This window comes from Salmo salar, chromosome ssa13 (assembly GCF_905237065.1).
Source record: "Salmo salar chromosome ssa13, Ssal_v3.1, whole genome shotgun sequence".
NCBI classification, from domain to species: Eukaryota; Metazoa; Chordata; class Actinopteri; order Salmoniformes; family Salmonidae; genus Salmo; species Salmo salar.
In genome coordinates this window covers 21,335,328-21,344,768 of record NC_059454.1, presented here as the reverse complement: position 1 = coordinate 21,344,768, position 9,441 = coordinate 21,335,328, and the positions used below count along the sequence as shown (strand labels likewise).

General features: G+C 41.5%; 1 pseudogene; it reads right to left on the bottom strand.

Annotated features, from left to right (window-relative positions):
• Positions 1-4,198: 4,198 nt before the first annotated feature.
• LOC106566677 (fibromodulin-like) lies at positions 4,199-7,359 on the bottom strand (annotated as a pseudogene).
• Positions 7,360-9,441: the final 2,082 nt, after the last annotated feature.

Here is a 9,441-nt window from a genome sequence, read left to right as displayed (position 1 = left end):
GGGGAAGACTGAAACCACCCTTGCATTTTTTATCAGTTAACACTTCTCGTAGACAATACACAGGCTAGCAGTGGTGTTGGTCTACTGGCACTAGCTTTTCCCTGAATTCGTTTTAAGGAAGCCAAAATGTGTTTTAATTCTCCATAACATTCTACAAGTGTATAACATATCCTCAGTGTCGATCAGGTTTGGGCTCAATTCAGAATTTTGGAATTGACTCCCATTCAACTCATGAGTTGAAATTGGAATTGAATTGGCCACACCCCACAGGATGTAGAATTTGAATGACAGGAAGTACATTTTAATTCAGTGCAATTCAAATAAATTCCCCTCAGTCATAGAACATGAGTTTCATTGAATCTGACAGTTCACACTTCCAGATACCAAAGAATATATCACTTTCCTCTGGAAACAATGTTTATATACTCTTTTAATTAACCTTAGTGCTTAGAATAGTCAATTATATTCCTAACAACCATTTAGTTTGGTATATTTTTGAAGGCATCAATTTAAAAGGTAAAACTAATGCATTCTGGGAAATCAATGATAATGTTTTGTTTTCCTTGAGCATTCATTTTAAGAAAAATCTGAACCTGAAAATCAATTGTTTCAACAATATTTGATATGCTCGTATATAACAACATGTATGAGCTTTTATGTACAAGATATACAGTATATTTGTATAGATTAAACCTAATATAGAAGAGGCATTTTCCTTTCATTAAAATTTGAATTGCAATTGTGTATTCTGTTTAGTACTTCACTTCAAATTCAATTAAAATTCAAGAATTTAATTGGAATTTATGAAACATTCTCAATTCAATTCTGAATTGAGCCTAACCCTGGTGTGGATGCCATGGTATGAGTTGCATAATGTGTCAATAATCTCTCCCTTCCTGCTCCGTTACGAGAAGAGGGAAAGCATTCCCATGACTCGATGGAGCTGCTGTCTGTTAGGGATGATTAAAGGCAGCTGTTTAAGATGAAAAGAGGAGCCTTTGACAGATGTCCCAATATGATTTAGTTCAAATATGTGAAAATTGGCCCCAGAATAAGATAAGCACTTTCTGGAGTGAGCGCTTTAAGGTGAAACAGGAGGGAGAAGGCAAAGGAGGAACATGGGGCTGGTTTTGAGTCCTGCAAATGATGAGCTGGCAAAAAAACATTTGTTTTTTCTTTCTATGTGAATCTAGTAAACACTGTTTAATTGCATTAAAACCTCTTTGGGCTAGAGGGCGGTATTTTCACGTCCGGATGAAAAGCGTGCCCAAAGTAAACTGCCTGCTTCTCAGGCCCAGAAGCTAGGATATGCATATAATTGGTCGATTTGGATAGGAAACACTCTAAAGTTTCTAAAACTGTTAAGATGATGTCTGTGAGTATAACAGAACTTATTTGGCAGGTGAAACCCCGAGGACAAACCATCCAGGATTTTTTGTTGTTGTTGAGGTGACTGTGTTTTCAATTGGTTTTCTATGTGAATCTAGATTTCTGAGGCATCTGGTTGCAGTTCCTATGGCTTCCACTAGATGTCAACAGTCTAGAAATTGGTTGATGTTTTCTTTTGAGAAATGAAGAAGTAGCCCTTTCCTTTCTGGGTGTATAGCCAAGTGGACTGTTTTGTTTTGGGCGCGTGACCTGGAGCTCGCTCCACTTTCATTTTATCTGCTATTGAACACAGTTTATCCCGTCTTAAATTTGATCAATTATTTACGTTTTAAAATACCTAACGTTGGATTAGGAAAGTGTCCAAACATTTCAAACAAAAGTTTACAGGTAACTTATTAGAACATTTGTAGTCATGTTGGAACCGGTATTTTTCTGAATCAAACGTGCCAAATAAATGGACATTTTGGAGATATAACGACGGAATTAATCGAACAAAAGGACCATTTGTGATGTTTATGGGACATATTGAAGTGCCAACAGAAGAAGATCTTCAAAGGTAAGGCATGAATTATATCGTTATTTCTGAGTTTTGTGTCGCGCGTGGCGGGTTGAAATATGATTGTCATGTGTTTGTTTGATGGGGTGCTGTCCTCAGATAATCGCATGGTTTGCTTTCGCCGTAAAGCCTTTTTGAAATCGGACACGGTGGCTGGATTAAGAAGAGGTTTAGCTTTAATTTGGTCTATTGCACTTGTGATTGTATGAAAGTTAAATATTTCTAATAATGTTTTTTGAATTTCGCGCTCTGCAGTTTCACCGGATGTTGTCGAAACGTTCCGCTAGCGGAACCCCCAGCCGTAACAAGTTTTCAACTGGTTGGTCAGGCTTTAAAATGTGTGTAATTATTTAGCTACTTTCAGATCCAAACATGGTCTTTGTCAGTTTCTGATTATCCATCATTACATATGTAGTACTGAGACATATCACATTCACATATCTATTGAATCCATTACTTTCACTAACTGCACAAGCAATGGGTACAATGTACTTACTTGTCTAATACGACTTTGTTCCACATGAGGGAAGCAAAACACTGAGGGCTGATCCTAGATAAACATGACTGCAAAAAACTCAGGATAAATCTCTCGTTGACACCAACACATGATTTATCAGAACAGAAAGTTATGCACATATTTCTCAAGTTAGGATTCGGTCCTGACAGTAGCACAAAGGGCACGGCAAGTCAAAGGCAGTTAGTTCCAATAAAGTGGCACTAAAATGTTGGGCGCATTCCTCTGCCAAGGTGTTGCTAACGCATACCAGATCTTATTACATCTGGATAGGTATTTTACCTATCAGCTAACCACATCATATGTTATAGCAATCTGTCAGTCGATGACATAGCATGCATGCAATGTCTGAGCAGGGGAATGGAAACGTTATCTGTGCACCTTGAGAGCAGCTTAGAGAGAGAATGACTGTACTGCGTATGTAGCAAAGCACAAAAGCTTCAATCATTCGTGAATTTCACATTATTTATGACAGCTTTAGTGGTAGCCAAAAAGACAGCAAAACAGAAAACAAGGTAAGTAACATATAATAAACATTGACTACTGCATTGAGCATTGTCCAATGGTACTTTGATACAACAACCAAAAAATATTTTAATACCAATTTACCCCCATACATAATGATATACACTGATTGCACAAAACATTAAGGACTCCTTTCTAATATTGAGTTGCACCTCTCTGAACAGCTTCAATTCGTTGGGTATGGATTGTGCAAGGTGTCGAAAGCATTCCACAAGGATGCTAGCCCATGTTGATTCCAATGTTTCCCACAGTTGTGTAAAGTTGTCTAGATGTCCTTTGGGCGGTGGACCATTGTTAATACACACGGAAAACTGTTGAGCATGAAAAACTAAGCAGCATTGCAGTTCTTGACATAAACCAGTGGACCTGGCACCTACTACCATACCCCGTTCAAGGGGACTTCGGCGATGTAATTTACAAAATAGCCTCCAACACTCTACTCAGCAAACTGGATGGAGTCTATCACAGTGCCAGCCCCATATACTACCCACCACTGTGACCTGTATGCTCTTGTTGGCTGGTCCTCACTACATATCCATCGGCAAACCCACTTGCTCCAGGTCATCTATAAGTCTTTGCTAGGTAAAGCCCCGCCTTATCTCAGCTCACTGGTCACCATAGAAACACCCACCCGTAGCACACGCTCCAGCAGGTATATTGCACTGGTCATCCCCAAAGCCAACACTTCCTTTGGCAGCCTTTCCTTCCAGTTCTCTGCTGCCAATGACTGGAACGAATTGCAAAAATCTCTGAAGCTGGAGTCTTATATCTCCCTCTCTAACCTTAAGCATCAGCTGTCAGAGCAGCTTACCGATCACTGTACCTGTACACAACCAACCTGTAAATAGAACACCCGACTACCTCATCCCCATATTATTACTTACCCTCTTGCTCTTTTGCACCCCAGTATCTCTATTTGCACATCATAATATGCACATCTATCACTCCAGGTCGCAGTTGTAAATGACAACTTGTTCTCAACTGGCCTACCTGGTTAAATAAAGGTGAAAAAAAAAAAAAAGGAGCGACCAAGTAGGCTACATACTTCTGGAATTGTAATGCAACCAATAATGGTAGATGGTAGTGGGTAGGTAGGGTTACAGAAAAAGCCCAGGAAGAACTCTGACAGGAGGAGAGGGAGAAGGCACAGTTTATTGACAATTTCCTCTTGAATACCTCCCTAACAGCAATGTTTGGGATTGTTTTTTGGTTTTTCTCTCTCACTTGACATACAAATGAAAATCTAAAAGTTGAAAACAATAAACAATAGCCACCTCCTTGGCCAACTATATAGTGAAATTCAATTTAGTACTTTTTCAGGTGTATAATCTTTTAACCCATTCGACCACAACTACATGATATTTATTCAACTACATTACCATAATCAAACTGTTACTGTACAACACAAACCAGGATCAGATCGACATGTCCACTTTATATGGCATTATACAGAAAGTGAAAGCTACACACAGAATATCACGATGGGAATAACAGACACTTCCTTCTCTGGTTAGCCTGAAGGTAGAGGTTCTCTTGCTGATGGTGGGAATCTTCTCCAGTTTGTTGTGGGAAAGGTCCAGCTCCACCAGACCGCTGACATTGAACGTGTTGGGAGGAATCCCTCTGTCAGTCAACTTGTTATGGGCCAGCCTGACAATCTGCAGCTTGGGATACGTAGTGAGGAAGTTCACAGGGACGCTTGCTATGTCATTAAACTCCAGGTAGAGCTGATGCAACACCTGAGGGAGGTTATCTGGAATCTTCTTCAGTTTGTTTTTCCTCATATCCAGTAGTCAGAGACTTGAGTCCCTTGAAAGCCCCCTGACCTCTTCAACGGTGTTGGCATGGAGATGGAAGTAAGTGAGGTAGGTCATCCCCTCAAACATGGATCTTGGAATTCTTGTTGTGACCCATGCGTAGATCCTTGATGGACTTGGGTAGGTTCACGGGCATGCGGGCCATCTAGTTGTTATCCAAGTACAGGCGAGCTTGCTGAAGACGTTCTTGCCGACCTTGTGAGAGCTGAGCTGGTTCTGGTGCAAGATGACCCAGACGAGGCTGGTGGCTTGTCAAAGACCCCATCCTGGATGCTTGTGATCTAGTTGCACTGCAGGTAGACGTACTTCATGTGGGAGGGGACATACGGGACGTGCTGTATATTGTGGCTGTGGCAGTACATGGCTACGGGGAAGCTGGCCAGGCAGTCACACTCTAGGGGGCAGTCAACGTCCAGCTGCTCGGCCCACATGGACGAGGGGTGGCAGCGGCTTCGCAGGTAGCTGAGCCACTGGAGGGCACTGGAGTGCTGGGTGAAGCTCAGGTCCACCAGTCCAGCCACAATCAGGAACACCACTGTCCGTCTGCATGGTCACTGCAGGGAGAGGAAGGGGAACAGAGATCAGAACACAGGTGTACACTGTGGTGATTTAAATTCTAATTATTGGGTTACATTTTACTTTTCTTTGTGATTCATTGAAATAAAAAACACTATTTTCTACCTATTACTTACCAATTGTGTTGACTTCCGAGTGGTGCAGCGGTCTAAGGCACTGCTTCTCAGTGCTAGAGGTGTCACTACAGACACCTTGGTTCGATTCCAAGGCTGTATCACAAAAGGCCGTCATTGGGAGTCCCATAGGGTGGCGCACAATTGGCCCAGCGTCGTCCGGGTTTGGCCGGGGTAAGCCATCATTGTAAATAAGAATTTGTTCTTAACTGACTTGCCTAGTTAATAAATAAAGGTTAAAATACAAAGCTAGGTAATTAGTCATTTACAAGTGAATACCACTAAGACAAAACTGTAAAATCAAGGCTTGATAATGCTTGAAGTTTGCCCAATACTCTCTCAAAGCCTTGTTGTTTAATGAAAACTCAGAGAATTTTCCAAGTGTTTTTATCCACAAACAATCGCTTTCATTTAAATACATAATTTCTCAAATGAATGGAAATAAACATACATTAAAGTAAAGTAACCAGACTGTTGTTTAGAGGCAGTTCCTCCTCCCCAGTCTCTGTTGCAGTGTCTCCTTCAATCTGTGCTGGAGAATGGATTTACCATTGTGTAAATAGCCCTCTCCCCCTTCTCGTCATCCCCAGCTGCAGCCCAGCCACTCTGTCACTTTACAACACATACATTTTCCACTAGACCATCTGGTCTTCAACAACCTTGTTTTCCACCTCTCTCTCTCTGTTGTGCCTTGTCATGAACTCAGCTTTAGCTTAGCAACAAGGGTTATGCCTTGATGTTTCTATGTAAAGCCTTTCGGGAAAGAGATGCTGGTAAAGAGGTTAAGGTATGAGACCACATACAATCACACAAAACATGCCAAGGTATGACTGCAATCAATCAAATTAGACCATCACACCAAAATGTGCTCCACTCTGTCAGAACGCCTCGGGGAACAAATTCACAGCTTTGAAGCTTAAATGCAAGTTATAGTCTTTAAACTGTGGAGAAAGTTAGCAAACGCCTTGACTGGCGCCCGTTCAGACAGATGACCACTATTCCCCAAAGACTGTCCCTGTCCTCTATTACCTGGAAAACAGGAGATAATTACCTGAATTATGCAAATGATCTCAAGTTCAACTTATCTGCATCCTCTTCAGCTGTGGAAAGGGAAAGTCAAAAACCAAAGTGGTGTTGTTAACACTTCACATGCAATTACCATTGTCTGTTATCACAAACACAATGCCCTTCCATTGAATGGAGTATGAACATGACAAGAGCAATGGATGAATATTGGGTCTACCTGGATATTGCCAGGCCACTGATGGACTTACAGTAGCATTGTAAGAAGAACTCTACTAGCGAGGTCAGTAATATGGGCTTACTTGGAAACAACCTCAAACTACAACCTCAGGTCTAAATCCATGACTTCATTCGTTTTTTGTAGATTAAAATGCCCTGTATATGTCCAAGTGTTTGCATCTAAACCGCAACCTCTGTGATAGGGTGCTGGCACCACTGATTGTGCCTGAGGTAGACTTGATAATTGGTCTCTCTGTGTGTAGTGAAGATTGGCCAGGGTAGTGAACAACATGACACCAAGCAGAAAGAATGCAAAGTGTTTCCTGTTTCAGTGCCTTGGCTTGGTCGATGTAACTCACTGATTATGACTGGCTATGGTTTGGTATGAATATAACCAGCAGTAGGAGCCATCTGTGTCATGGTTTAATAGGACCATACCTACTACCTCAGGTGCTTAGGTTTCAAACAGGTACGTGAAAAATAGGCTGTATATAATGCTACATTCATAACCAAGTGAGGTGGTATTTACCACATACGACTGGGAAAAATCCAGTTGAACAGCCCTCCAACTGGTAATTACTAGTGGGAAACTCGTCTATCATCCCTCAGCTCTGACGTCTCCCACATGCTGAGCTCTGACGTCACCTACTAGGGAAATTACCTCGATAACAGCATTTTATGCAGTGAAATGCAACAACAAAACATTATAAAAGGTAATCTATACTGAACAAAAATATAAATGCAACATGGAACAATTTTAACATTTTTACTCAGTTACAGTTCATATAAGGAAATCAGTGAATTTAAATACATTCATTAGGACCTGCTCTATGGACTTCACATGACTGGCAATACAGATATGCATCTGTTGGTCACAGATACCTTAAAGTTGTTCAGGCTGTTGATTGTGGCCTGTGGAATGTTGTCCCACTCCTCTTCAATGGCTGTGCGAAGTTGCTGGATATTTGCGGGAACTGGAACAATGTCGTACAAGTCGATTTAGAGCATCCCAAACATGCTCCATGGGTGACATGTCTGGTGAATAAGGCCATAGAAGAACTAAGACCCTCACACCCCAGATGCACAATTGAGAGCATCCTGTCGGGCTGTATCACCAGCTGGTACAGCAACTTTACAGCCCACAACGGCAAGGCTCTCCAGAGGGTGGTGCGGTCTGTCCGCCCTCCAGGACACCTGCAGCACCCAATGTCACAGGAAGGCCAAAATGATCATCAAAGACATCAACCACCGGAGCCACGGTCTGTTCACCCTGTTATCATCCAGAAGGCGAGGTCAGTATAGGTGCAACAAAGCTGGGACCGAGAGACTGAAAAACAGCTTCTATCTGAAGGCAATCAGACTGTTAAATAGCTGGCTACCACCCAGTTACTCAACCCTGCACCTTATATACATAGAATCACTGGTCACTTTAATAATGGAACACTAGTCACTTTAATAATGTTTACATACTGCTTTACTCATCTCATATGAATATACTGTATTCTATTGTATTTTAGTCAATGCCATTCCATTCTTCTACTTTTAGATGTGTGTATTATGTATTGTTAGGTATTACTGCGCTGTTGGAGCTAGGAACACAAGCATTTCACTATGCCATAAAATGTGATTTGATCTGGGACATTTTCAGCATCCAGGAATTGTGTACAGATCCCGTGCATTCAAATTGCCATCGATAAAATTCAATTGTGCTCGTTGTCTGTAGCTAGTGCCTGCCCATACCATATCCCGACCATGCGGCACTGCATTCACAACGTTGATGTCAGCAAACCGCTCGCCCACACGGCGCAATACACGTGGTCTACAGTTGTGAGGTCAGTTGGATGTACTAACAAATTCTCTAAAAGGATGTTGGAAGTGGATTATTGTAGAGAAATTAACATGACATTCTCTGGTAACAACTCTGGTGGTGTCATGACTGTCAACGAGAATCCAAATAGGTCATATCAGGTTTGCAATGAATAACTTCAATCAGATCCCCTTTCACCCGTAGAGGAACTAGCGAGGATTAACAACTCACGCCCTGTTGTACATCAAGGGGAGAAGATTCAGGACTGCCCTCTCAAGATTCACCAAAGGAATGTTCTTTGATACAACAGACTTTTTGCTATTGAAAGGTCAGAGACGACCTATAGAACACTGTCATTTTGTGATGTCATTAAAAATTTTAGAAAGGAAAAATGTAACTTGGAAAGTATACCCACTACATATACGAAGTTTCCAGTTTTTGCATGCAATATAAAAAATGTGTGTTTTTGTTAAGAGAGGAATGTGATTTGAGAAGCTATAAGAGATAATTGTTTTCCATAAACTTTGCACAGTGAGTAGTCACCGCGCCGAAGTGAGATCAGAGAGCATGTCAGCCGGCCGGAACCTCCCATTTCGAGCAATCTGTATAAATGATGGGTTAAGAAAAAACACACATTAGACCAGAAAGTTTAAAGTGATTTGAACTTTGAATCTCAACGAGGTGGAGACGATAAACTCACCTCCCGGACGATCACTGGTAAGGCTGATTAGCAGTCCTAAAAAAGTATCTTCGAAAGCGAATTTAAGTATGTACATCCTGTTACTCTGCTCAAACCATCAATACGGCTGGCTAGCCTATCTTCAAAGATGCTTCTTACAGAGTGAATAGAAGGAAAGTCAACTATGTAGTTCTGTTCAGGACTACACAACAAGTCACCTGAT